The 27,392-nt window shown below is 41.4% G+C and overlaps 1 protein-coding gene across 1 annotated transcript in view; it reads right to left on the minus strand.

Annotated features, from left to right (window-relative positions):
* The window catches only part of TMEM132D (transmembrane protein 132D), a 218,906-nt gene that overhangs the window by 138,870 nt on the left and 52,644 nt on the right, over window positions 1-27,392 (minus strand). The gene's annotated exons all lie outside the window — the stretch shown is intronic.

Raw genomic sequence — 27,392 nt, forward strand, 5'->3', positions numbered from 1 at the left:
GTATGATATACCCACAAACTCTTATTAAGGTCTGTGGTTTTCAGCCCTGTGAGACAGAAACCAGTTATCATTATGCATCACCACGAAAGCAGATTAAAATTAAATCAATCTGTTTATCTATGGGTTTGCAATGCAGCTTTTCCAAAGCATAACAGATTCTCCATCTAATTAACATTTCAGGAGGAAAAAACCATTCCACCCAGACACTCTAAGCCACCCTCATTCAAATGTAGATATTAGAAAAACAGAGCCCAGGTGGATTTATAACGAAATTTAATTAGCGAGAGGGCACGAGACCTATTTAGGCTTCAGAAGTTGAATTGTGCATACCAGGAGTTAAATAAAACAGATCTATCTGGTAATATGTATCTCTTGGACTTGATAAAATTGCCTACTGGGCTTAAAGTTTGTGTGCATGCACACAGGTGCATATGTATGCAGACATGACACACAGATACAGATCATATTCCCGTGGCTTTGAAAAATAAAGTCCTTGTTAAAAACATGGTTTGCAAGACGTAAAACACACGAGCCTCTGGAGAGCTAAAAGGAAAGGATGCATAGAAATCAATTTAAAGCCGACACAAATACAGAGCTTGTAGCTCTGACCTCTATTTACTTCCCAAACAAGCCATGAGAGGGCCCAATCCTCAGTGGGAAGCAGAACTGGATCTCTTCTATTCTTTTAGAAAGACCCTGAATTAGAGCTGAGGAAGGAGATCTTCAGAGATACATGAGATAAGAATAGCAGGCTGTGCCCCCCCTGGGACCCCAGCAGTGATCACCTTGGGACTCCCAACACGCACAAAGTCAGAAATAGGTTTTTCATGAACCTCGTGGCTGAATCACAACCAACAGCCTGGCTGGTGCACAGGAGCGGATCACTGGGCAGTAACGAGCAGCAACACTAAACAAAACAAAACATTTTTGTATTCAGGAGTGGGAAGGAAGGTGTTTGCTGACAGAAATGAACGACAAAGATAAATAGTGCTGCCTGCTGATTTAAAGTGGTTGGGAGCCCCGTGGACTCTTTCCAACTACTGTTTCAAAAACAATGGTCACAAAATATTATGTAGGCTCTAAAATCTTTCTAAATTGCTTGTAGAAAGAAGCAAACAATGCACCACATCCCTTTCATCCCTGGTCAAACACCAGCAAAGCCGTTACCAGCACAGCCTGTGCAACCGGCAATTTTTTTTAAATTAGACTTAGATTTAAGAAAGGACAGGAAAAGCAAAGCACAGGACTGGGCACCCTGTGCTGTGAAAACAGTGCCATTTGCCCCATTTCACTGGTGAAAAACATTGTAGGAAACAGTTGCCATATCAGAATGACCATATGAATGAAGTTGGTTGTGGGCAACCCCCAGAGAACCCTCCAGACCACAAGCTGAGTGCAATGACAGATTACCCGATCATCTATTGCAAACGGAGTAAAAAAAGAGCATAGACTAAAAAAACACGTTTTTAAAGAGCTGTAGGGACATCCATGTGTGTGTTTAAGTACGAGTACATAAATATTTTTATGTTGAGTGGGCAAGCAACAAGTGCAGAAATCCTTCTGGTTCACTTACGCTGGCGGAGAACATCAAGCACAGTGAGACAAGACAAAGCTGGTGAGCTGTGCATGAGAAGTTCTCCAAAACAAACACTTGCAGAGGCAGGAATAGGCCTATATATTCTCTACATATACCAAGAAGCATGGGTTGGGAAGGCTAATTCTTTGGCTTTATCTGCAAAGCAGTGTCTGGTACAGGACCTTTTGTTTTCAAGTCACACAGTAAGAGAGAGTTTTTGGGGGGATGCAGTTACCACTCTAGAGCAATGGAGTGGCTAATGACCTTTTTAAAACATTTGAAGGGAGGGATGCTGCTAGCAATCAGAACCACAAGAATTTTGATTGTCAAGGAGATCAACAGCCACCACCCAGCTGTCAGATGTTCAATAAAAAGAGGACTGTGCACCTTAAAGCATATCCTTCAAGGCTGAGGCTAAGATGTTCAAGCAGTCACAGCAATATCAGAAATGCAGACAGCTCACTCATCTCAAAAGAGTGTCCAAAAATGTTCCTGTCCTCTCCTGGAGAGGCTGAGCCCCACAAACACTTTGTGAGCCCAGTGTTCCCCCAAAGGAGGGCTCTGCTCCTGCAGCCCCAGCGCTCAGCACCAAACCTGCCCTTTCAGACCTTCCCAGTGACAACTTGAGACTCAGAGCACTCCAGGGAGGGTTTCGGCGCCTGGAGGTGATCTGAAAAATGTTCTTTACTAGAAAGTTTATTTCGAACTTCGTAAGCAGGACAATTCTGAGGTATTTCCAAATGCCATCTCCTCCTGCAAAATGAGATGGCAGAATCACTGAGCAAGGCAAGGGAACATTACCTCGGCAGTGCTAACGAAGAGCCATCAGCAAAAATGAGTTAGCGCTGTTCCCTAGCAACTTCTCACAGCTGCAGATAAAACCATTTTCTGGACATCACAGAAATTGTGAATACTTCGTTCTCTTACATAGGAATCCTCTCATCCATTGCCTGCGTGCAGCTCCCTCTAGGAGGTAACACAGGAGCAATTTATGGCAAGCTGGACCGTTACATTGGCTTGCCCAAAATTTTTAAAGAAGCCCCGTGGATCCATGTGTGCTGTGTTTGCCCTTCATTCAATGACATGTATGTCAGATGTTCAAAGGACAGCATCTGGGATGCAGAAATCCAGCATGTAACAGTCTTTGCTGCGAAAATCCTGAGCCTGCAAAGCCTTTTCCTGTAAAGGCTCTTCCTCACTCCTGGGAGCAATTCCACTGATTCCTGATGACATTACTGAAGGTTTAGAGAATCGTGTCTACAGTAAGGAAAATGTAAAGTAAATGCATAAATAAAGGGTGCGGATTCTTTAATGGACAAAAAAGCCTGCATTGCTCTAACAAGTTGCTGTCGGCATAAAATAGATATTCACTGAGCAATTCAAACAGGGATTTCTGTTATATACATAAAATCCAGGCTGAACACTCTACCTCTGTACTGACATCTTTAACCACTTCTCCATCATCTGCACGAGTGGCTACCAAAGCAACATTTGCTAAATAGTAGCGAGGAGTTCTGCTTCAGGCAGAGCCCAATAGCTCCACGAAGCCACTGATGCAGAAGGGAGTTCAATTAATACAAAAATGACACTGCTCAAAATTATTCTGTGCCCTTAATGTAGGGTACACGCAGTGTTGTCTGTATCCAGCTGCAGCAGTTGACTCCAGTGCATGTCAGAGCACAGCCACAGTTGTGATTTTAATACTGGAAGGGCCACAGGAAAATGTTTGGCTGATCCAAGCAAGCAGAAGCAGAGATAACTTGGAATTACACAAAAACCTCCCTGGTGATTGCTCTCCAAGACAGAGCTACTTTGCAGGAACACAAAGGCAGCTGGTAATCCTCTCCACATATAAATCCTGGAAAAAAACAATAATTGCATCTCCTCTCAGCCTCCAACTTCATACCCTTGGACTGTTTTATTCTATTTGTGCATTTCAATATAAGAAAGATGAGAAGGAGTGAGAGACTTCCCATCACAACTGTTCTAATGACCCTACTGTGGAATTCAAAGGTGTGAGAACCCCCCCCTCAGTATCCTCCATCAGTGGTCAAAGTTAATTGTCATAAAAACAGAATATGGGAACTTAAAACGTGGACTGAGCAAGAATTATAGTGCACACACATTTTTCTTTTATATTAAGACTTTGTAGCCTTAGACAGCAGGTTTAATGAGTCACAATTTTTGGAGCCAAACTGCTCTTTTGATAATAAGAGATTTCAAAAAATTTTAGTGAGCAGACACGCAGGAATCTCACTTGTGGCAAGGACTGACATTTTTCACTGCTGCAGAAAAAGCCCAGTAGCAATCAGCCAGAAACATTAATGCTCTAAATCACTTGCCACTTTTTAAAATTCTCCAGCAAGAAGTGACCACGAGGCAGTTGTTTATGAAAGGAAAAAGGTTGTATCCCTGGCTGCTGGCTGGTAGGACAAAATCCACTTAGAAATACAAACTGTTTCATCAGTCAACTGAACCATCAACACAATGGCTAAATGATAAAGTGCTGAGAGTCATGAAACACATGGAGGGGCTGAAGGAACCACAATAGAGAGGGAAAAACTGCAGAAAAGGAGCCCAGGAAAAGAACTTAAATCCTAAGTTTATCAGACATCGACTTTTCCCTCATTCTTTAAACGGTGAGAAATGTGAGCCATGGTTTCAGGAATCCCTGTGCTCCTGTTAGACAGCCAGGATTTTACAGCACAGCATAACACACTCCCATTCAGCATGGGAAACCTGTGTGGTTGTAGTAAGGAGGAATTTAACAATCTGTCTGGGGATTAAGGCATCGCTCAGACCCGGTAAAATCCCAGCACCTGTTTGCTCAGAGTCACCTCTGATGAATTAACTCCTGTGCTCTCGCCAAGTGGATGGGAACTCACAAACTCAAACCTGTTTACGGGCTTTTGGCAGGTTTGATAAAGTCAAAAATCAGTGCTCAAAACAGATCCTCCATTTCAGCTCCATGTAGCAGTCCCCTCTCTAACGTGCACTGAAGCAAGGTTGGGCCATGCACTGTCCCCTGCAGAGCAATGGGAGACCATCATACAGACTGAAACAGTACTGAGAGCTCCAGGTCTGTGCTACAGAAGATGCAGTGGTTGTACCTGCTGCTGTCCTGGCCCAGTTCTGTGTGGTTTTTTTTTGGTGACCACATCTTCTGGTTTAGCTTAATTGGAAGGGAATCCCACTTGTGTGCTTCAAACTGCTCTGTATCATCATGAACAGGGTGGGCAAACAAGAGACTCACTCTCCAAGTGTGCTCAGGCTGCAAACTGAACACTGATGTTTACATTCCCAGGGATACTGCAGAATGTTTAAGAGATAAAAATCTGTTAGCAAAACCTGGATGTGACTGAACACTACCCATTGAAACCCCAACTTTTCCAAATAAGATGCCAGTGGCAGTAGAGCCTCTGTGAGCAACTGCCATGCCCATTTTCTGAGCCATGGTCTTTGGCTTAAAATTTGTCTTTATAGCAACAGCTCTCAGACAATTCAGTATGTTCTAATCCTATCAAAGTCCCTGTAGAAGCCTCAGCCCAGCTTTGTGACCCACTGCCACATCACAGGCAGTTCAGGTTGGCAGAACACAATACCTGTTGGTATTTTGATAACTGGGTTAAAACTCACAATATTGAAAAAACCTACAAACCCTAGTTGAGCTTTCTAACACATTAGACAGAAGTGAACAGCAGATTTATATTTATTTGAGACTGAGGATAAAAGTCCCACAGATGACAATGGGGCAATGGAGCCAAGCTGATTTGAAAGGAAAGTACCCTGGCCCATGAGGTCCCTGGTACAACACAGCTCTCTGGAGATTTCTAATGCAAAAGCAGAGCTGACCCATCCCCACTTAGCTTTTAGATCACAGTGGTTTTTTGTGGTATAACCCAGCCCCACGCAGCCATTTACTCACTCCCCGACCAGCAGGATGGGGAGAGTACTGGAAGAGTAAAAGTGAGAAACTTGTGGGTTGAGATAAAGATAGTTTAACAGGTAAAGGAAAAGCTGCACACAAGCAAAAGAAAACAAGGAATTCATTCCCACTTCCAATGGGCAGGCAGGTGTTCAGCCATCCCCAGGAAAGCAGGGCTCTGTCACACCTAACTTTTCATTCCCCCACTTTATATGTTGACCGTGACACCATATGGTCTGGGATATCCCTTGTGTCAGCAGCTGGGGACAGCTGTCCTGCCTGTGTCCCCTCCCAGCTTCTCATGCCCCTGCAGCCTCCTCACAGGTGGGGTGAGGAGCAGAAAAGGCCTTGACCCTGTGTAAGCTCAGCTCAGCAGTAACTGAAAACATCCCTGTGCCATCAACACTGTTCCAGCACAAATCCAAACCACTTTCTATAAAGATAATTAACTCTGCCCTAAGATAGAACCAGCACATATCTCTATGCAATGGGTGAAAAGCAAAGTAGCACATACCATTCTCACCTTTGAGATTGTTTTAGGGGTTTTGAGGGGTTTTGATGAGTTTTAGACAGGGGAAAGGCAGACATCTGTTCCATAAAGAACATTTTCCCAGCTGTAGCCGTTTTGCACGCTGATTCTTTACACAGCAAGTTTGCTTTGAAGACCTATTTCAGGACCACGATAAAGGCACCTCTGCATGCGTCACGCACTGCCGAGCATTGCTTTGAACCACTGCCTTTGCAACTCCAGGCAGTTCTGAGAGGGACTAATTAAACAACTGCCCCTGCCACCACGGGTCCTGCTGCGAGGAAACTGGTGATGACACGACACACGCGCTGCAAGAGAAGAGCACAAACCAACCACAAAAACAACCATGGCCTGCCAAAGGGTTGGGGGGGATGAGTGACAGCTGAGGGAAGTATTTAAATTTACTCTTCATCAGCTGTGCTGGGGTGGGGTGTGTGGAAAGAGCCCCGAGACTGGGGACCCCCAAGTTCGGTAAATGTGGGAAAAACCAGTGTAATGTTTTAGTAAAAAAACCCAGCCTCTCTTATTGGTTTTACTGCTGGCTGCTGATAGTTCATCAGCCTCTTATCTCTACTTTTCTGTTGATGTATTGCTTTCACTTGAGAGATAGAAAAGAAAGGTATTAAAAAAGAAAGATGCCAGGGGTAAACATTTTAGTAATCTCAGCCACAAACCTGTCGTATTACAAGGATTACACTCCATTAGGATTGTGCAAAATCCATGGCAAAGCTTGTAATTCAGCCATATCTCGGTGACAAAAACCTCATACTGTGTTCTAGGAATCCCTGTTTGCTAATATTGAAAACATCATTGAGGGCTACTTGTTAGAACAGGGCTAATTTGGGAAAAGACAGCTTAAATCCACCAGTCAGTCCATGGATCATCCTGCTCTTTGCCCAGTCTGTGGGGATGGGGAGTCTGAGAGTAGCTTCCCTTGGAGAGGCTGTTTCCTGAGCAAAAAGCCCTGACACCTCCCATTCCTTGTTTTGGAAGTTCCTTGCTCTAGAGCTGGAAAGAGGTGTTGGTATTGGCTGGAAGAGCAGCTCTCACGGGCACACTGTGCAAGATGTGACATATAAAGCACAATTCTCAAGAGCCAAGCAGGGTATTTCCAACAGAGGCAGAGAGTTGTGGGCACAAGGGGCAATAAATCTGCCCCAAGGTTTTGCTGACAAAATATCTCTGGGTAGGCTGGGAGTGACTGCTAGAGGAGATTTAATAAAATGGTACACACTTAAAAAGAAAAAGAATTAATCTGACAGGCCCTCCTGAAGGCTAATTTGGAGACCTTCCCTCTAGGAAGCTCTGTTCCTGACAGAGCTATCACGAAACATATGTATGTGCTGCACCAGTGTAGGGGGTACACTAATTAACTTTCATTCCACCTGGCTGAGGAAACCATTCTGAAGGGAGGAAGGGCCATGGACAGCACTGGAGAGACAAATACCAGGCAGGGCTGTTAGCAAATCCTGCCTGTATTAGCACTAGGCAGCAGCTCTGGTATGTACAGCTCCAATGAATTACCTGATGTCAAATGTTCATTAAGTTTGCCCTTGAAGCTGAGTAAAGTTAGACTGAAATGTGGAAACTGGGTCACTCGGTGTGAGACTCCATATCAGAGGCGTTATCATATTTGGTTATGCACCGACTGATCAGTGCCAGAGCGCTGTCTTGAGATGTGCTCTGCTCAGAATATTGAATTAATTAAAATAGAAGTTAATGCTACTGATATTGGTGATACAGGAAAAGATTGCTACACCTGGTGAAAAACAAAGATGGCTAAATGCGTGAGACAAAACAGAAATTTAACAGCAAAGTATCATTTAAAGTAATGTAATTCAATTTAAAATAAGATTTTAGCTCATTATTTCAATAATTCCTAATCATGTCTTTCAAAGTTAAAAGGAAATGTCTTCAAAACGTTATTTGCAATAGGTACTAAAACTAAGGACAATAAAGCAGTGGGGTAGATTCATATTTACAAATGTTCATTCATTTTCCAAAACTGCTGCAAAGTGCACCTATTTATCCCATCATAAAATAGGATATTTTAGTTCTGAATAATTGGGCTTGAGCAAACAAGAGAGACAGAGAAAAAGAGCTAAGGATTCAGAATTTCTTGGATTTTCCCCATGCCCAGAAACTGAGGACATGCACTCCGGGTGGATTTCAAAAACCTCTTCTACATGCCCTCTCCAAATTACTGTGTCTGTGCAAATTGCCAGCTCTCATCTGCACTGCCTGATTTGAATGAAACTGGGTATAAGTCAGCTCAGAATTAATTCAAGCAAGATACTGGAAATGTTCTCCTCACTCATTTCACGTTCCGTGAAGCCACTTCGAAAGCAAACACACCACAAAGTCCCATCAGGATCTCGTATCCCAAACATCAGAAATGAAGTTTCATCAAGTCAATAGGAACAGAAAGAAAACTTCTCAATCTCAGGTGGGTATTTGAGAGCTGGCGCCATTCCTGTTGCCTCACACACACTGGCTCTGCTCCTGGAACCACTTTACCCTGCACTCATGACATTGTTTTTTTTGATGGCATCATAGCAGAGAATTTTCCCTCAATGGGAGCAGAAGGAGGAGAGAAAATGAGCTCTGCTCTCCTCAATATGCCACGTCCCTATAACAACACCATCACTCACTTTGGGGAGAGAAACAGAGAAACTGGGATCACTTCACTGTAACCCACAGCACACCAAGTAAATTACTATTACAGTGACAAAAAGCAGGGGGCCAGAAAGGCTTTAAGGAAAAGAAAAATTCTGCACTGCTCCTTTGAAAGAATAAAATTGCCTGTACTATCCCGGGCAAAGCAAGTGCCAAAGAAGGTTTGGGTGAGGTCAAGCAACACAAACACAGACCAGTTATCAGCAGGTCTCTTCTACTATCACACAGCTGAATGAAAAAAAAGTGGGCTCAGTCAAGCTAGATTATGGTGTTCTGGTGATCAAAAACCAGAAACGGTATTTTCTTCAAAAAATGCTACAAGCTCACTGTTCTTCTCAAAATCCAGTCTCGACTGTGTTTCACAAAACATGCTCCAGAATGAGAACCCAGGATGAATGTTCACGTTCTCAAATGTGTGTCTCCAGCTCAGCTCTTGTGGGGGAGATCACAGAAGGGCATGGATTAGATAGAATTCCTGCACCCCCAAAATTTACTCAGTTTTACACTAACCCTCAAGTTCTGTAATGTGTTCCTTGTAGCTTTTCAGGGATTATTCAAATCCCATTTCCCTAAACATAAAAATTACCAATTCTTGGATGTTCTTGCCTGCTCAGAAATTTGCAAGCCTCACTTTTACCCCTAAAGAACTCTCCATACCACCTCCATGCCATGTTCCTAATTTACCTCTCTTTTCTGGTCTTTCCCTTTTAGCATTCACCCAATAAAAACATGATATTTATTTATAATCAAGGAACTTCTCACTCCATTCACTTCTTTCTGGCTTACTTAGAATTCCTTTCAGCAATACATTGCAAAGTTGTATTAAACCACATGGCTTTGCTCAGCAAGAGGTGTCTGGAAATCAAAGGGTGTAATATACTTATTTGCTCCTGTTCTGCGCAATAAATTATTTATTATGTCTATTTTTTCATTGCAAGATTCCTAGACAGGTAGTTAAAAATACTTGAAGTGATTTATTCAAGCTTGGGAACACTTTCAGCATTTATAACAGATCTCAAAATAAGCCACGCTGCTTCCAGAGCGTCCTTCATTTTCATAAAACTTCTGAACAATTTAATAAATCTTCTCAAAAAACAGAGGTGTATAATCGATCTTAGAAACTTCCCATGGAAACAGGACGTACCCTTCATTTTTTTAAACCCTGAGAGGCACCACTATAGGATGGTTTTAAGGTCTTTGCACTCAGTCTCCAGTTGGCAGTGCAGAGAAAAGGGTCTGTTCTTATGCTATTGTCCAAGCTTTCCTGCACCGTTACCACATCATTAAAAGTAGGACTTTGCCATGTAGTAGCTAATTACTGCTTATTAAAGATAAGTTCAATTTTTGACAATGCAAGGTGGTACATAATTTACACAAGACAAAAACAAGGGGGTACTCAGTGTACACCAAAGAATACAGAAGAGATGGCACTGTATGTGTCATGAATAAGCACATTATTATTCTAAAATTATTGTCACTTCACCAAATTAATCTTCCCCATTACAAACCTATTTTCAAATTCCCTATCACTAAGTAGACTAACTCTAGATTTGAGTTCTGCTTCAAAGAGACTCTGTATTAATATCAAAATACAAATAACATCTAGGTAAGATGAATTTAGTTCTGTCACATAAGCAGAAGGGTTTTGGGATTCCAAGGATATCTGGTGTGCAGTTTCTGTTGTGTTACTATGATGTGTTTGATCAGCTCAAGCCCCACTTAGTCTGATATGTTATTGAGGTTTATACTGCAGTAGCCCCAGACTTTAATTCTGAAGAAGAGTGCCACTGTTGATAACATTTTCCAAGTTGTCTCTGTCAAACAGTAGGGAACACATTCATAGATTTATTTTTTTTTTTAGATGACTTTTGAAATATTTGAAAATATGTCTCATTTTAAAAAGATATAGAGACATATTGAAAAGCAAACCCTGTGTTGTAGACAGCTCTTCACTGAACAATGCTGGCAATCCTCCAAATGCTGGCTCTGCCAGCTGAACAGGCTGATGGCCAGGCAGCCCCTGGTGAAAACATCCAAACCCAGGAAGTCCCCACCCAAATGCCACTCCCAGCAATGCACCTCCAACCTGGGATGTACCTTTTCCATAACACAACTCCAGGAGCTTCTCAGCACCACGGGAACCCAGCAGCATCAGCAATCAGCGGGGTCTGCAAAGTCACTGAGGTGCTGCAAAGCACTTGGAAAGCATTACCCACGAACTAACAAGGAAAGAACCATAAATCACAAACCCATAATCCAAAAAAAACCACACTCAGGTACTCAACCCACATCACATCCTTCTCTGGGTCCAGCTGCAGTCTACCCTAATGACTTTCATTTGCAAAGTGTGTGTGGGTGACTGGAACAGAACGAGGTATCATTTTCCACCTCGGTGCAGCACCATTTTTCTCTTCCTGAGACTATATTAGGATTTGAGACAATCAGTTCTTTGGGCTTAATAATTTCAGTTTTCAGCCTCAAAGGAGTACAGAGCAATTCTGACATGTACTGAAGTCCAATTTATTGGGATTGAAATATAAATATCTATCTATATATATATCTATATCTTGTCTTCTCTCACTGTTTATATCTATTTTTTGACTTCAGGCCAACCTTTCCCTAGGAACCACAAAGATTTAGTGGTAGCTCGCTGAGTTCTGTATGGCAGCTGGCCAGGTTTTAATTCCCCCAATCAGCTGATAAGATGTTCTTCAAAGATTAAATCATTGTGGCACAGGAGCATGGTCCCCAACCTCTGCTTTTTGCTGGCTAAGCCAAAGAGAGTCCAACATCTGAACAACCTGCTTCTGCTTCATCCTGTAAAAATAAAAATACTGATTGCCAATAAGAGGGGGGGGGGGAAGAGAGAAAACTACATCAAACATTTTCCTCTAAATCTCAAACCTTTAAACTCTAATCGTTGTGAAGGAAAGGTTAATGCATCTCTTAAGGATTTTGAATGCTGCCTCCTCTGCTGCGTCACTGGACAAATCTGAATCTAAATGCCTGTTCTCTGAATACCCACGGGGTATGAATGGCCCAGCTGAGTTTACAACAGTAATAAAGAACAGACTTTCAAACTGAGTGTGGACTGATGTATATACAGCAGAGTGAAAAATAAACACACTAAAGCTGCTACATAATTCTGTCAAGCATATGGTGAAGTTGTGATTTTATTTAGAAAACAGATTGTAAGAGTGAAGTGATGACAGCTTGATTCTATATTGGTCAGTCATAAATAAGAGAATATTCTAATAGGAACTGGGCTTGTTACTGATCATGTGCCTCCACACAGATTTAGTGAGATCTAATCACTTAGAAAATACAGCTTTTTAAACGCATTTTGCAGCTCGTTTTGAACTTCACGTTGCTCAGTTGGAAAAAAACCATGATCACTGCACCTCACGTTTAAGAGAGAGCTGGGGGACTTACACTTATGGGTTCAGCTACACATCCTAGTTCCTTTTAGTAAAATTGGATCCCTCTTGCCTTGCAAAGAAGCCCTGAAATGAAGCCCCACACACCTCTCCAGCCCTCCCCTGGAGCAGCTGTAACACAACCATCAGTAAGTGTCTGCCCAAGCCATGAAACGCTCCACTGGACCTCCCTTCATTTCCCAGGTTCAAACTGAAGTGATGTCTGCGAGTTTTCTTTTGTAGTTTCAAAGCTAGGAAGGAATTTCACACCTCTTAGACTGTCATTCAGCCCCAGGTGGAACACTGCAGTCCCCAGAAATGTCTGCAAGAACAAAATGCAACCTCTCTTCTCATAAACCCCTCATGGCTGTAGCCTCAGGGTGAGGAAACCTAACTTGGAAGCGGCAGCATTGCTGTTTCATCACCAACTCACTTGTCATTAAGGCCTTGAGCACCTAAAGATGGTAACCTAAAGAGAAAATCCTGTCAATTCAGACTCAATCTTGTGCAATGTGCTCTAAGAAGACCTTGCTTGAGTAAGCAGGGAGGTTGGACCAGATGACCACCCTGGTGGGACCACAACCCTAGGAGAGAGCAGTTTATTATTCAAACTCACTTTAGAATACATGCAGCTGATAACAGCAGCTCATCAGTTCACATCTGAGCTCTGCTTTAATACTTCAGCCCATGGAAGAAGAATAAAATATCAAAAAATGATTTCAGTATAGTGGCAGCCTTAATGAGAATATGTACTGTGAAATATAGTTGTTTATTCCCAACTCGAGCCACTACAATCAATTGTTCCAAATGGCTTCAACACCAGCACTCCTGCCTAGTGCAGTTGGGAGCAAGATGGCTCAACTTCCAGTTGCTCTGTTCCTGTTCTGTCAGCTTTCTTTTTGGTTTTTTGTTGGTTCTTTTTCTTATCATTGTTACCAAATTTGACACTAACAAACTTTCCCGAGTTTACTTTTCTTGTTTTACGTGTTGCTTCTTTTCCATACGAGCTCAGGGGCTCGTGAGGGCCAGAAGCAGATGGCTGCATCCCTTCTGCATCAACCAGAAAGCACCGTCTGCTCTGACAACGTTTTTGCCTGTGTGGTGCAGGTAATACAAAAAGCCTGTCATTGTTGCTACGTCTGTTGGACCAAAGGCGGATTAAATGCTGAATTTTGGTAATTGGTATTCCGATAGCTGTTCACAGGGTACTGAAAATGGCTGAATACATTGCATTTCCTCGTTTGATTCCGCTGTAAGAGCAAGAGGAGCTACACTGAAATCTGTCACTGGCCCACCCCAAGATGTCTCAGTGTGTGGTGCATACCTATTACTGAAAACAATTATACACGAGGAGACAAACAGCTGATAATTACCAGGCTTTCCGTGCCCATTAGTTTAAGTATTCTTGAAAGTATATTCATCTGGCATCACATTTGCATTCTGATAGCAGATGAGAGAAATTGGATATTAAATCTATTGGCTCCCTCAGAGGGCAAACAGAGCAAAAGAGTCTATTAAATCACAAAAGGGGGGGGGAAATTCCTAGCTATTCCCCATGTATTGTCTGACCTATCTTCAAAACCTGCTAGTGTGGTTAATATAACAAACAGGGAGGCTCTAAGGTATTCTAGGACTGTGCTAAAGGAAAATAATCAACTCTCCTGGTGACTTGACACTGGGAAGTTTAGCCTCACATTTCTTTCTTGCTTTAGCTCACCTGACTGCAAAATGGAGGCAGAGATATTTTTGTAAAGGATTATGCAACCTAAAGATAAAATCAATATTATACATGCAAAAGTCCTTTTTATCTCCTTTTTTTTTTTTTCTGGTTTAGCATTTATTTAGTTTTAAGCAACACAAGTCATCTGATTTACCACATCCTAATCATTTCTAGTTTTTCCCAAAGCTCCCTGGCATGTTTAGCAGTGAATTAATGAGGTCCTGCAAAGAGCATCTTCTCCTCTGACTACTAAGGACCTAAAAGTTTCTTGTCAGCACCTCCATGAGCGAATTACACATTTCATGCATGCACAGCTTGCATTGGTTTGTTGGGTTTTGTTTTCAAGTGACATCCAGATCCAACAACAGAAATCTCTGAGGTGGTTTCAAAGCTCCTGGTATCTCATGTGGTATTGCAGTCACCTATACAAACAAACACCCCACCAGTAACAAGCTTGTGATATGAAGGAATTACTGAATCCTCTCCCTCTTCATGGAGATGTCAGTCACCCCCAGACTGTGACGGTGCCAACCATGCAGAGAAGGTCTTGCATTACATTTAAACTGTTCATTTCAGGCTCCAACAAAATGCCTCACAGAGCAGAGAGCTTTTGTTTTAACTGAGCTGTCTTAGCAGGCTCCAGCAAACTCAGCTCAGCCTCTAGAAAGAGCCATATCTACTGCACTATGAAGAGGAGAAGTCTGCCATAATTGAAAAAGATTTTGCAAATGCTGTCTTAAGAAATAAATGTACAGTCAATCTCTTGGTGCCTCTCAAGAGGAATTTTAAAAAGCACATTGCACTCACTAAGTTTCTGTCTGACAAGACCAGTGCAATCTCTGCCAAATGCCATCCTTACAAGCTTTTCCTAAGACAACTGTAGGAAGAAAAACAAACAAACACTGAGTCTATTCAGGAGCAGTTATTCCAAAGACTGCTGACACTGAATATATAATAGTGCCTGGCTGGTCTGAAAACACAGACAAATACCTGAACGTAACCAGAGGGGACACAAAACATCAGGAAGGATTATTTCCATGCTCAGATGCACTCGTTCCAGTTCAAAGGCTAAAGTGAAAGCCTGTCAACTAGATAATGACTTAAAAAATTGCTTATGGCTTGGAGTGGCCACTGGAAACATCCTTCACTGCATCCACGTGCAGCTTTGAAAGCAGTTCCAGAGGGATTGTGGACACTTGTTCTGGATAAGTGGCTGTAGTACTCCCACACTCAGGGACAGGCAAGCACCAGGTACATTTACAGCTCCACAGGCTCACGACAGGTTCCCAGGTAAAGCAGGTGAAACATCTGCAAGGTCACCCAGTGTTGACATGGAGAGACTTTGGGTGCCAGCACACAGACAACCTGTCTCAGAGACCACAGAGTTCAATTCAGCCTTCCTATAATCCCAGTTCTCCAACTGTAAATAAATGTGGTGGTGACACTGACTGTTCTATACAGGTGCACCAACATCTGTAAATGAAAACACTGTACCACAGCTTTTTATAGTTATTGTTGAACTAGGCTGATTTCTAGCAGCTATTCTTTTTTTTTTTTTTTTGTGTGTGTGTCAAATAGATAAATAATAATAATACACAGTAAGAAAAAGAAAAAAAAAAAAGAACACATTAAATCCACAGTAGGTGGAACACAGTGAAGAAGGATGAGATCAGTTGTAAGTAGGCTGCTGTCCTATGTGAACTTCCACTTGATTGTTATTTACCAGAGAACAGCACTTAGTCCTGTATTCAAAGTGCCTGAGAATACTTAGTACAAAAGCTCTGGTAACTCAGTCCTCTCAAAATTATTCTGAGCCACTAGAGTCATAATTACACTGTCATAATGAAGAGGGAAAAAAAAAAAACCTTCGAACAACTAAATTCTTGTTGTAAATTGCATTATGAAAGTGGTAATTCCCTCTGAAGTAGGCATTATCATGTCTTACTGCCCACATCAGTTCATTATGGTGCCTCTGCCATCCCAGTGGAGCCTTCTCTTAGTAAATGAATGTTTTGGGATGATATTGCCAACTCGGGACTTATTACTTAATTGAATATGGAAACATTTAGGCCATTAGCATACATTTAGAAGTGTCTTATTTCACAGATGTTAATTTATCTTGGGGAATGCCCTTCTTTCTTCCCCCCTCCTTTTTCTCTTTCAGTTCTTCCCCTGCAGCCAACTTATTTATTCAGCTAGGTCCTAGTTCACCCATTTGCAAGCCCATGGTGAACAGTTTGCTATTTTAAAACATTCCCAAACTGACATTTGAAGTCTGTTTTCCAAAAAGTGCAGAGCCAAGCACTTCCTATCTTCCCTCACAGTTGAAAAGTATCACCAACTCCAGATGATTAAGAAAGCCTAAAGATATTTATCTAAATAATGAGATTTTTCAGGTATTCCAAATTGTTTTATCCACCTAATTATTACAAGATCTCAAAGCTGTGCAGAAAGCTTTTTTTCCACAGGTATCTTGCTTGGGGAATTTTTAATTGAAAGATAATATATTCCCTCTGACAAAAGGGTCAAGAAGCTAGAATGATACAACACACTGTTCCTTCATTATTAACATATATTGGGAAACTTAAATTTATGGAACTTGCTGACATGCAGAGGACCCTGCATGTCCTAAAGTGAGCTCCTGGTCACTGCAGATGAGGGAAGTCCTAGGGTTTGGTTTCTTTATCACGTTTCAGCAAAGGTTGGACCCCTGTGTGGTCACAAACAGGTTGCTGGGAAGTCCTGATCTCCATCTGACACCCAGCATTGAAATGGCTGAGGGTCTCCAAAAGCCTAAGAGGCTGCAGATCCCTCGAGTGATACAATGATTCCCTGCATATATTTCTATTTTCACAAGCTACCTCAACTGGATCATTAGTTTAGAGCTCAGAGAGTACAAAATTCTCTGACCACTCCAGAGGCAGCAGGAAGAAAAATATCAAATTCTTCATTAAAACAGAAAGCTGCCTGAGCATCCAGTTCTGTCTCAGGCCCATATCCACATAAACTCTTTGAGAAAAATACGATTTCATTGTTCATAACCATGAGGTAATTTAAATACCTTGCAGCCTGAGGTTTTGTGCCTCCTGACTCATCCTCGTGCCACTTCCAAACCACACAACCTGACTCATGAGTTGTGTTTAGACATTTGCACAGGTCATCCCAGACTGCTTGCAAGAATTTGTAGGAGCATACAGCAAACTCCAGCTGTTTGCTGGAGACCTGTGTTGGTCTTAGAGCAGGAAATTATAGTGGAGGAGAGACAGCACTGTTACAAGGAGGTGTTTTCAAAGGGAGCCAGAGAAATGAAAGAGGCAAATACAATAGCTGCTTTTACTGAAACTCTTGTTACAAGTGTATATTGTTCCTTCCAGCAGCTTTGATGTTTATTCTCTCAGTGCAGCTCCTTTCTCTCTCAGCAATGCCCATACCTACAGCTCCCCTCCTTCCCCCTTGCACTAAAGCAGTGGATGGCTTATTTAAACACCTCTCTGAACTACAGTGGTAATGCTGAAAATTGACTTTCCCCTTCTGGGTTCAAATTTGTCCACAAACAATCCCTTCAGCTGGTGGAGGCCGACAATTTTCTTTCAGCTTTTACAGATTGCTCCAACACACAGACTGGCAAAGCAATTACTGTCTCTGCTAAATCTCTACATAGAATTTATTTCTTTTGATTTGATAAATCAAAGTCAATTAGCATTTCTAGCTGCAGAGAGAAAAAAAGCCTTCATCCATGGACTCTGAAAGTTCAAGAACCAGATGCAAGCAATCCTATCCCTTAAATAAAATAATAAACAAAGCAATCAAGGAAAAACCCACCAGATGATTTAAAGCCATTTTCAATCTCTGTTAGCTTGAGCAATGAACACTTAAAATAGGCAATTCTTCAAAAAGATGAAGCAACCCAAACACTTCAAAGCTTTCAGGTCTAAGGACCTGTTGAGACATCTTTTTGCTGATAAACCTTTACAAGGCACATTGCACCAAAATTCAGTGGACACAGTCAAGAAAGGAATGGGTAGACCACAATTGAAAAAAAAAAAAAAAGTCAGAAAATAAAGTTTCCCCACAGTACTTCAGAGCAGATGTCTTTTCTGCTTACACCAGACAAATTCACAGTCACATGGATAAGTCAGAGAGCCACTGAAGTAGTTCCATAATATTTTGTGAGCTCAATTCTCTCATTTCAGCACAGCAGAACACAGCAGACTTGCACAGGCTGAGGATTTCTGCCCAGCACAGCTTGCATGGCACCCAACCCACTGCGTTGTCCTCATTAGAAAGAGGAAGAATTGCCCTTTTGTTTCTGAAGAACTTGAGAACATAAAGTTTTTACTCAAAGACCAATCAAAAAATAACTGATGCAAACAAAATAATACTCAGATTTGGCTACAGGCTCCAAAGATGTCCTTTTCTATCAAAATAATGAACAAAACCTCTATACTGAAAGTAACTGTGCTATTAAATATACACACATAAATGTATCACTAATGTTTCAGTAATGAAGCTCCTAAAGAGATCTGCAGAGGAATATGTGCTGCACTGAGTGTTCAAGGATCCCATCAATTTGGGCAATTATGCCAAATATCTCATCTCTGGCTGTGCAGTTTTAATATCCTAAAGGCAATACTTCCTCTGTTGACAGCCAGTGTTTAGTTTCATGGTTTTAAATTAACTGTTATAGATTTAGATCAGATTATATCTGCTATAATACACTTCTGATCAATTATTTTGTGCAATGGAATATCCGCCCTGGGCTGTATTACTATTGGTATTCTCAGTGATGGGGTTAAATAGATCAGCCAGCAGAGACATTGATTTTGTAATAGTTGCTCCCTTTTCCTCCACTCTCATACAACTTCCATGCCATGGGAAAGAGGGTGTTGATGTGGCAGCCTGGAAAAAAAGGATATGGGAAACACAGGGCAGAGCAATAGGTTGGGCAAGGCCATGCAAACAGGCAAGAAGTTAGAGAGTTTTTCCTACCAAAAAAAAAAAATCTTTTTTATTAAGTAAGGCTTTGATGAAAGAGAAAAAACAGTTCACGGGTCCAGGGTTTAGCAGCTTTCAGCTAAAGATGTCAAATGTGTGATTGCCAAAACGCCAATAGGAAATGGTGTGGGGAAGGCAGAGAATGGGGATGAATCTTCATTTTCTACCCTTTTTATTTAAAAAAAAAAAAAAATTTGAATTTCTGTTCTGCTGCTGAATTTTTCCATCAGGAGAATAATATCTGGAAGGCCTAGGAACCAATCACATTCTTGGAACACAGGAAAAATAAAACAACTCACTGGACGGGAAAGGCAATTGCCTCAGATGTGTCATTTGACAGAGCTGGAAAGCACAGAGGAACGAGAGATAACAGCAACAGTAAAACTGCATAAATAAGCTCAGGGATAAAATACAGAGATGATTGGTTTGAAAGTAGCTAACACCAAGAACAGACGAAGGCATCGTTCCCAGCAGTGGTGGTGGCAGCAGTAACAGAATATGAAGACATTGTGGTGACACTGCCTGCCCTGTGTCTGGCAACTCAGCAACAAAGAAAGGAGAGGAAAACTGGTCTGAAAAGTGAGTGATGCTGTGCAAACTGGCACTTGATAAAGCAACAAGGCAATTTATTAGAACACGCCATGGCTTTACATAAGTGTTACAAGGACGGGGCAGATCTGTTTATCTAAGTCACAACTTCAAAAATCTAAAAGGGCTCGGATTTGCCATCAGAAATGGAACACTAATGTTCCAGTATTTTTGTGATCAAAAATGCACTTTGAGATTGCCTGATGCATTCCATGTGAGTGTGTTCGTCCTGGATAGCTTTTACCCTTTTACCCTTAAAAAAAAAGTGAAGGCAACACTGAGAAGTCAAAATATTTAAATAATTTCACATCAAAGAAGTTACTTTCTACCTATGAAATGTCTTATTCCTCAATGCACTTTGCCTTTGTTTTTATAAGTATTTTGAAAATTGGAAAAAAAATCCTTTCCTGGATGGAATTTCATATTTTACTAGAATATTATAGGAGGAGAAAGGAAGTTCATTGACCCAAAGTTTTACAAGGATTTTGTACATGTTCACCCACCAAGGCACAGATAAAAAGAGAGCTCCTAAACTCGTCAGTAATAGCTAGGAAAGAACAAGAAACTGCAATGGACATGTTCATCAGGTATTGGATGTATAATCCCCTGGTCCTGATAAAACAATGAGAAATCCTTGCACAGATCAAACAGCATTAGGGGGAGTGTGTGCACAGCAAAGCACTCGGTGTTATCTCAAACCACAGTGTCTGGGGCTTCTTTATCTGTGCTAACACACCTCCAAGTCACACAGTTCCCACTACAATGCCCTTGACCAAACCCTTCTTCCTGATGGCTCCACTCCCTCAGTCAGTGGGGGATTTAAGCACATCACAGTGACATCTCCCACTATTAGGTGGAAGGGTGATGGATGACAGGAGCAGCACCTGCAAACAAGGCGGCTCACACCTTGTCAGTGCCAATCACACTTACCATCTGTCTTCCGTTTATCCAGCACAGACCTGACAGCCTTTCCTTTCATATTGTTTCATTTCTTACTACAAAGGAGCCTCTAATGTTTCCTCCATTGAGAACTAAGTAGTTCTACAGGAAGAAAATGAACCTCGTAGACATCGATTCCGTTAATTGGGGGGTTTGTAGTACCCCAAATCTCCCCTTTCCTAAACAAGCCATCAATAAAACAAAGCAAAAAAATAAACCTGCATCTCCCAGCTATAATAAAGTTATGCTGATTTTTGCTAAGGTTCTTCAACTCCCTAAATTAAAGAGTTATATTGAAAAAAAAAAAATAACTTTCCCCAGCTAAATCTCCCAGTGTCTCCAGAATGTGGCAGGAACAATAATTCTGAAGTACTGGAGCAGCAACCCAGCAGTGCAATCCCAAAGAGCACAGCTGTGGGACACAAAACAAGCTCTTTATATGGGCATCAATCTACTTTTCATCTTTTTCTATTATGGTGGAGGTTTTATAGTTGTGTGATGTGGACAACCCATTCTCTCAGGTGGTTGGAACATACCCTCCGAAAAATACAGAATCCCTAGAAAATACAGAGCCCAGATTCACTTTCCTGAAGCTTTCCTATGTCAGTATGGTTGATGTAAGGCAGGTTCTCTTTCTGTCCTCTGGGATAAAAGCAGAACTTTGCTGTTAAGAAGATCATGTGCTGTTGCATCCAGACTAAAGGCTGACTCCCAGGATGGACTGTGTGACTCCAGTTTCACTGCCTGCTTCTTATGCCTGAGAAAACCAAATCCTAGGAAAATAATGCTTCGTTGTCAAAGAGCTCCTGTTACTGCAATGTTTGTAGTTACCAAGTGATCAGGAGAGGAACTGGAGGCAAACAGACCCCTTTCAGCAGGACAAGCAAAACGAAGCTGCCCAGCACAGCCAGAACAGTGACCCTGCAGCCTGGTGGTCCAACCACTCGTGATCAGTCCTTGCCCAGGCTGGAGTCAGGCTCTGGGAAGTACTGACAGCACGGTAAGAGTCCTGGAATACACTGCAGCCCTTGGTGCTGCTGCAGTGCAATAAACCAGAATAATCAGGCAGCTGCAAAGGCCGCTCATGTGAGTAATGGTTTGCTTGATCTGTCTCTCAGATTTCTGACACCTGCTCAGTCAATGTGACTTTGATTCTCAAGGCACAGGATCTTAACTGGAAAAATTCTAACAGAAGGAACTATTTTCTTCTTCATATAATCTGCCAGTGCAACAGGAGCTAATAGAGTGCCCTAGAAGTCAATAGTTCTTGAGTACTTGTCTCCACACTGCTCCTGACAACTTTGGGACCATTAGCAAGTCACTTAGAAATGCAGGAGAGCTATTTTCCCATCCATAAGATGGAGAAAATTATATTTGCTTGACTACCTCATAAACAGGCTATGAAAGTTAATTCATGCTTGTACAGTATGCTGAACGAGCAGAGAAAAACCCCAACAGTCTGCTCGTGAAGCCTTTCAGCAGCCAGCAACAGAGGTGTGATTTCACCTTGGCACTGCTGCAGAAAGGCCACCACTGTCCAAGCTTATATTAGGAAATAACATTTATTATGATGAAACAATAAAGACACAAGGCTCGTCTTCCCAGGTGCCAGTACACGACCGCTGCTTACTTCAACGGGCCACTTTATCTGGTTGATGCCACTGAACACGGTCTGACTGAAGTGTCAGCCCAGGAGACCATCAAGAGTGACTCACTTTGTTAAAGGCCACCTTTACAAAAAGGGCAAACCAAGCTACAAGGTCTGGGAACCTTGAGGATTCTGTGAGCTTGCTGTTTAAAATCTCAAGGCGCCATTGAATAGTGTCAGGCATAGTTACCTTTCCTAAACATTCACTTTGCCTCTAGTTTACTAAAAAAAGATAAGCCAACCCCAAAAAAAACCCTCAGACCACTGTATTTTTTATCTTTTCCCTCTGAAGGATTGGGCAGGTTCCAAGATTTCAAGATTCCCTTTGCACCAGGAGCTGTCTTTTGGTCATTCCTTACATTTTTCCAAAGACCTTTTGCCAAACTTTGGCAAGGATGACAGGCAAGAAAGATCAGATCTCCTGAAAGTGCTCTACATACACATTTTTATGCCTTCTGAAAATCAAGAGTCATATCCAGCTTCTATCATAGAGACATGAATGCTAAATTTGCTATAATTGGGTATAGACTTCCTGATTTTTTTAAGGTCATATTGCCAAAAAAACCTTCCTTTTGCCTATGGCACCATATCTTGGTGAAGAGGTTATAGCAAAAAAAGTGACAAGGCAGGGGAAACAACACAACCTGGGGAGCCAATGCTTGTGAAGGGGCTGTGGATCTTCAGTCCAGCCTCCTGCATTACTGCTGAACAAGATCATGACCTGGCACCATCATTCAGGCAACCAACTAACCATTAATGGAAAATTGTAAATTCCCTGCTCTGTTCTTTGCAAGCACAAAGAACCGACAGAAAAATACTGAATTCATTTTTACAGCAAGACTGAGCAGTGAAACAGTTGACATTTGGAGGCTTTAATTCAAAAGGTTTGAATTAGAGAGGTTTTAATTTTTATTTAATTCCTCTTCTCTCCCTAGTTTTAAATTGGTCAAAGTAGGCCACAAGATCAGTTAGAAGAGGAAGGAGGAGGAAAATAGTCAGTTGTGAGAGGACAACCAAATGTGGAACGGGAAGTTTAACTGACAGATCCAAAGTTATAGAAGGAGGAAGTGAAAAATGTACAATTTGATTCTTTTCAGTCTGTTAGGAGAGGTAAAAATTCAGGGTTTGGATACCATGAAATACTCACATAATCTAAGGCCTAGAGAAAAGCCCATCTCATTACAGAGTTTTATGTGGCTGGTCACCTCCCTGATCACCACTTATTCCCTGATGGTTTCTACTACCAAAATATGATTTAGTTCAGCACTAAGAATGAGATTTGATTTAGCTCAGCACTACAAGAGCACACAAGCAATTTGATAAAATGCCAGTCTTGTTCAAATTTTCTTGCTGTATAAATGGAGTGCTAATGATGTCAACCCTGCTCCCCTCATGTATTCATTCAAGCAGCCCTTTCCATGTTTGATGGGTTCTTATTGATCGATTGTCAGATGAAACAGCAAATAAGAGAAGTTCATGTAACAAACTCTTGAGGCCTTTTAGGAAAAAATTTTCCCAATTATCAATAAGAACTGCTTATTCAGTACCACAGTTTCACAATTATCATCAGAAAGAAGGCACTAAAAACACCACAGAGAGACCACAAGCCCTCTCTACAGCTTATTAAAATGGCACCTACATGTGTCCAACCCCCAACCTGGGTTTACAAATGCAGAAACAACATAGATAGAGTTTATACAAAAAACTCAGCTTTCTCACAGTATCAGAGGTTTACAAGTTTCTATTACAACCTTCTGTCATTTCCTCAGAAAAATGGTACTTCGTATTTTCTTTACTTCTTTTCTCCAGAAATCTGCTGATGGAATTTGACAGTGAAACCCAAAACTATATTTAGGATAGGACAGCGTAATACCAACTCAACAGTATGAAATCAGGAGTCTTCTTACTGATAGTGAGGCTAAACTGGATTTCCTCCAAATGAAAAGATTTTCCAATAGCTACTCACTGAGCAGCAACAGCTAAAGAAAACATTTAAGTGGAGTTGGGCTCCACCAGATAATCCAAGGATACAGCTTTCCCTTCATCTGCTAAGCCTTAGAGAGAAGGGCATGCAAGAACAGCCAACACAAACTGCATTACAGCTCAAAATTAAACCAGAATGCACTCCTGGGGCTCAGGATCATCCCCCCAGGAGGCTTCGTGCTGCCCTCAGTGGCACATCATGCCAACTTCTCAGCTGCTGGCAAAGTCCACAGCATCAGGAGAAAAGAGATGGAGGCAACATAAAAGGCACATTTCCCAGTGTCCTGGTAAACTCTGCTATCCCAATTCCAGAATCAGATCCGGGAATCTGGAGCATCTACAATCATCAGTTGCTGTCAGAACTTCATTTACTTCTGTAAGGTATTAAGGGTAATAACTGTATCTGATTTAGCACACAGGACTCACTAAGTATAATTATAAATTGAATAACTGTTAAACTGCTTTTTTCACTCGTGAATTTATCTAGGCCTGACACTCAGTAGCCCAAGGCAATGCTGTCTCTATAATTTCTTTGCTGATTCACCTCCAGAAATAGGAAAACAAATTTAAGAGGTTGCAAGCAGAAAGTATCAATCCTGTTGACTTCTAAAGTAAAAAGGTTGTATTTATGAGGCCCAGCACAAACATGCTAATAATAAAAGAACTGGATCTACACTGTAGATTCAGAAAAGTCATCTCCTAAGTTAAGGAAATGGTAATTTGGGCTGGGTGCAAACAGGAATTGTAACTGCATAACACCAGAGCTTGGAGGCTTTAACTCCTGAAGGTGTTTTGAAGGACTGACATGAAACAATACTATAGGTTTTCCATTCTCAGCAAAACACTTCAGAGGAAGATTTCCCCTCACTTTCAGTTCCCAATATACGTATCATGACATCTGGGGAAAAACAGCAAAGCAAAATAGACTGGAATATTCCCTATGAGCTTTGGGAACCTGACAGTGCCCGTGGTGGGAAGGATGGAGAGTCTCCAGGTGACACCAGAGTGTCCAGGACTGCACAGGCTGTACATCCAGGGCTGGTCAGTGCTGAGGCACTCTGAGGTTTGCCTTTGAGCCCTGAGGTCTGGCTGAGGTCTTCACAGTAGCTTTCTTTGGGCTGGGATGTACAACATCTGCACACAAACCCTCCCATGGGGCCAGTTACAAACAATGCAGCCAATAATTAATTCACATTCAAAAAGAGAGAAGATAATAGGATAAAGGCACAGGACATTCAATCACTTGTTTTATAAAGACATTTAATACTGCTTCTCTGGGAAGACTTAATTGCCTGTTGCTTGTATACAGCGTGTCATCAAATAATTGTTGATACTGGCGGTGATAAAACGGCTTCAGAGATTAAGTGACTTGGCCGAGACCAAAACAGGACACAAGTGTGTGAATGAAGCTGAGAAATCAGTTTTCTAAGGCTCAGTGCTCCTGTCTGAGCTCACAGCCTGGTGCTTACAGCAGTGTTCCATATTTATCCATCATTTTCATTTTATCTCCTTCCCTTCCTCTGACTCTCACATTCGTAGAGAATCAAGACAGACATTTTTTAATCTCTCTAGATCATTAAAAAGCACACCCTAGATCTTGGCCCTCATGCTCCAACTCTCTCACAAAGTTCAAAGCAGTCCATCAGTTTCTTGTTTACTACTCTAAACCTTCCATTGCACAGAACAGCAGCAGGAAATAAAACCAAAGGTACCTTTCCCTATATATTTTAGTATTTAGCAGTGTCTGGAAGGCTCCCCTTGAAGACAATTTCCTATTAGAAAGGGGATAGAGTTTAAGCATAGTAGTTCTGACACAAAAAATATTCAGCAGGGATGAGTAATTTATTTTTTTACTTTTGGCTGTTTTGCATGTCTGTTTCTTCATTTTTGACCTGTATATCCTATATTTTCCATCTGTTCAAGCCATAATTTCCAGTCCACTGGAGCAAAAGCAATGGCAAAAGCATTTTGCCAGCAGCCCTTGGCCTCACTCTATGAATACAGTTCCAAGTCTTGCTGCCACTCAAGGTAGAACTTCTAAAAATAAGCGACTGTGTCAAAATAAAAATTAATACAGTTTTTTTTTCCTCATAAAAGCATTTTAATGGGGGAGGGGGGAGGGACCCTTTCCTTTATCAGAGAGAAGATCAGAATGAGAAGAGACCAGATAGATGTAGAACATGCCATGCAGGGATGACTACAGAACACAGATACTACAATTCTGACCAAAAAAAAAAAACCAGGAAAAAAAAAAGCTTAGACACACTGTAAGTAGATCAAAGACAGGCAATGGTGCTTTAGAAGAACAGTTAAACAGGTATTATAACTACTCTGATATTGCAGTAGATTATAGTCTGAAAACCAGGTACTGTTAGAAAAGCAGGTCGAGAGAAATCAAAACTCATGAAAGCGACATGAGTAACACAAGCTGTTACAGAAGTTTGTTTTTAAAAGGTAACAGCAAACTGATGTTATTGAAGACAAGAATGCCACACTTTTCATTTTGAACCCGTATTTGCTAGCTATTTTTAGGGGTTTTTGGTTGTTGTTTCATGAGACTTTAGATCTCAAAATAAAAAGCTAAAAATTCAAACACATCTTTTCCTTTTTGTTCCAGAAAATTCATTTTAGAAGCATTCCTTTCAAAGCTCAGGTGTTCAGTTTCATCCTAATTGAAGCAAAGAAAGGTTTTTGAAAATTTTATAAACCTACATGTAATACAATTATCATGGTTATAAGTAGCTCCACTTTTAATGGATTACAGCTCGTGGAAATGTAGGTGCTTTGAAGTGAGATTCTTATGTCTCTACATTTACAGAGTAAAAACAATGAACAGTTTTCACCTTAATTATCTTTTAGATTAAAAAAAAGGGTTTTAATGTTTATATTTAAACCAATTTTCATATAGAGTAGAAGTTTCCATGCCTGCTTGATGTGATATCCCTTCAAAATCATTAGTATAGAGAAAGATGAAGCCATCCCTGAGTGCTTGCAGTGAGAAACTCAGATTGTCTGTCTCGAAATTAGTCACTCAGGAAACAACTTAAATCTGAGGCAGATTGACTCAGAAAATGAGAAATTGATATGGTAAGGAGAGAAGATTTCCTCCTGATGTTTGTCCTCTACCAGATGAAAAGGGAATAACTGTCCTTGAGTCAGCAAACAAAGTGCTGTGGTTGTTCTGTTTATGTCTCACACACTTGCAAAGGAAAAACCACTTAATTTTATGGTAAACCACCTCCCCCCAAAATCCCCCACAAATCTCCCTTGGGGAAGGGGAAAACAAATTACCAGCTTGAGCCCCTGAGTCAGTGGAGTCAAATCTGAGTTAGTCCTTAATCCAATCCAAGGCAGACACCCAAGTTCAACAACTTTGCATTGACAGCTTTGTGCCATT

The sequence above is a fragment of the Myiozetetes cayanensis genome, unplaced genomic scaffold (assembly GCF_022539395.1).
Source record: "Myiozetetes cayanensis isolate MyiCay16 unplaced genomic scaffold, myiCay2020 scf21, whole genome shotgun sequence".
NCBI lineage: Eukaryota > Metazoa > Chordata > Aves > Passeriformes > Tyrannidae > Myiozetetes > Myiozetetes cayanensis.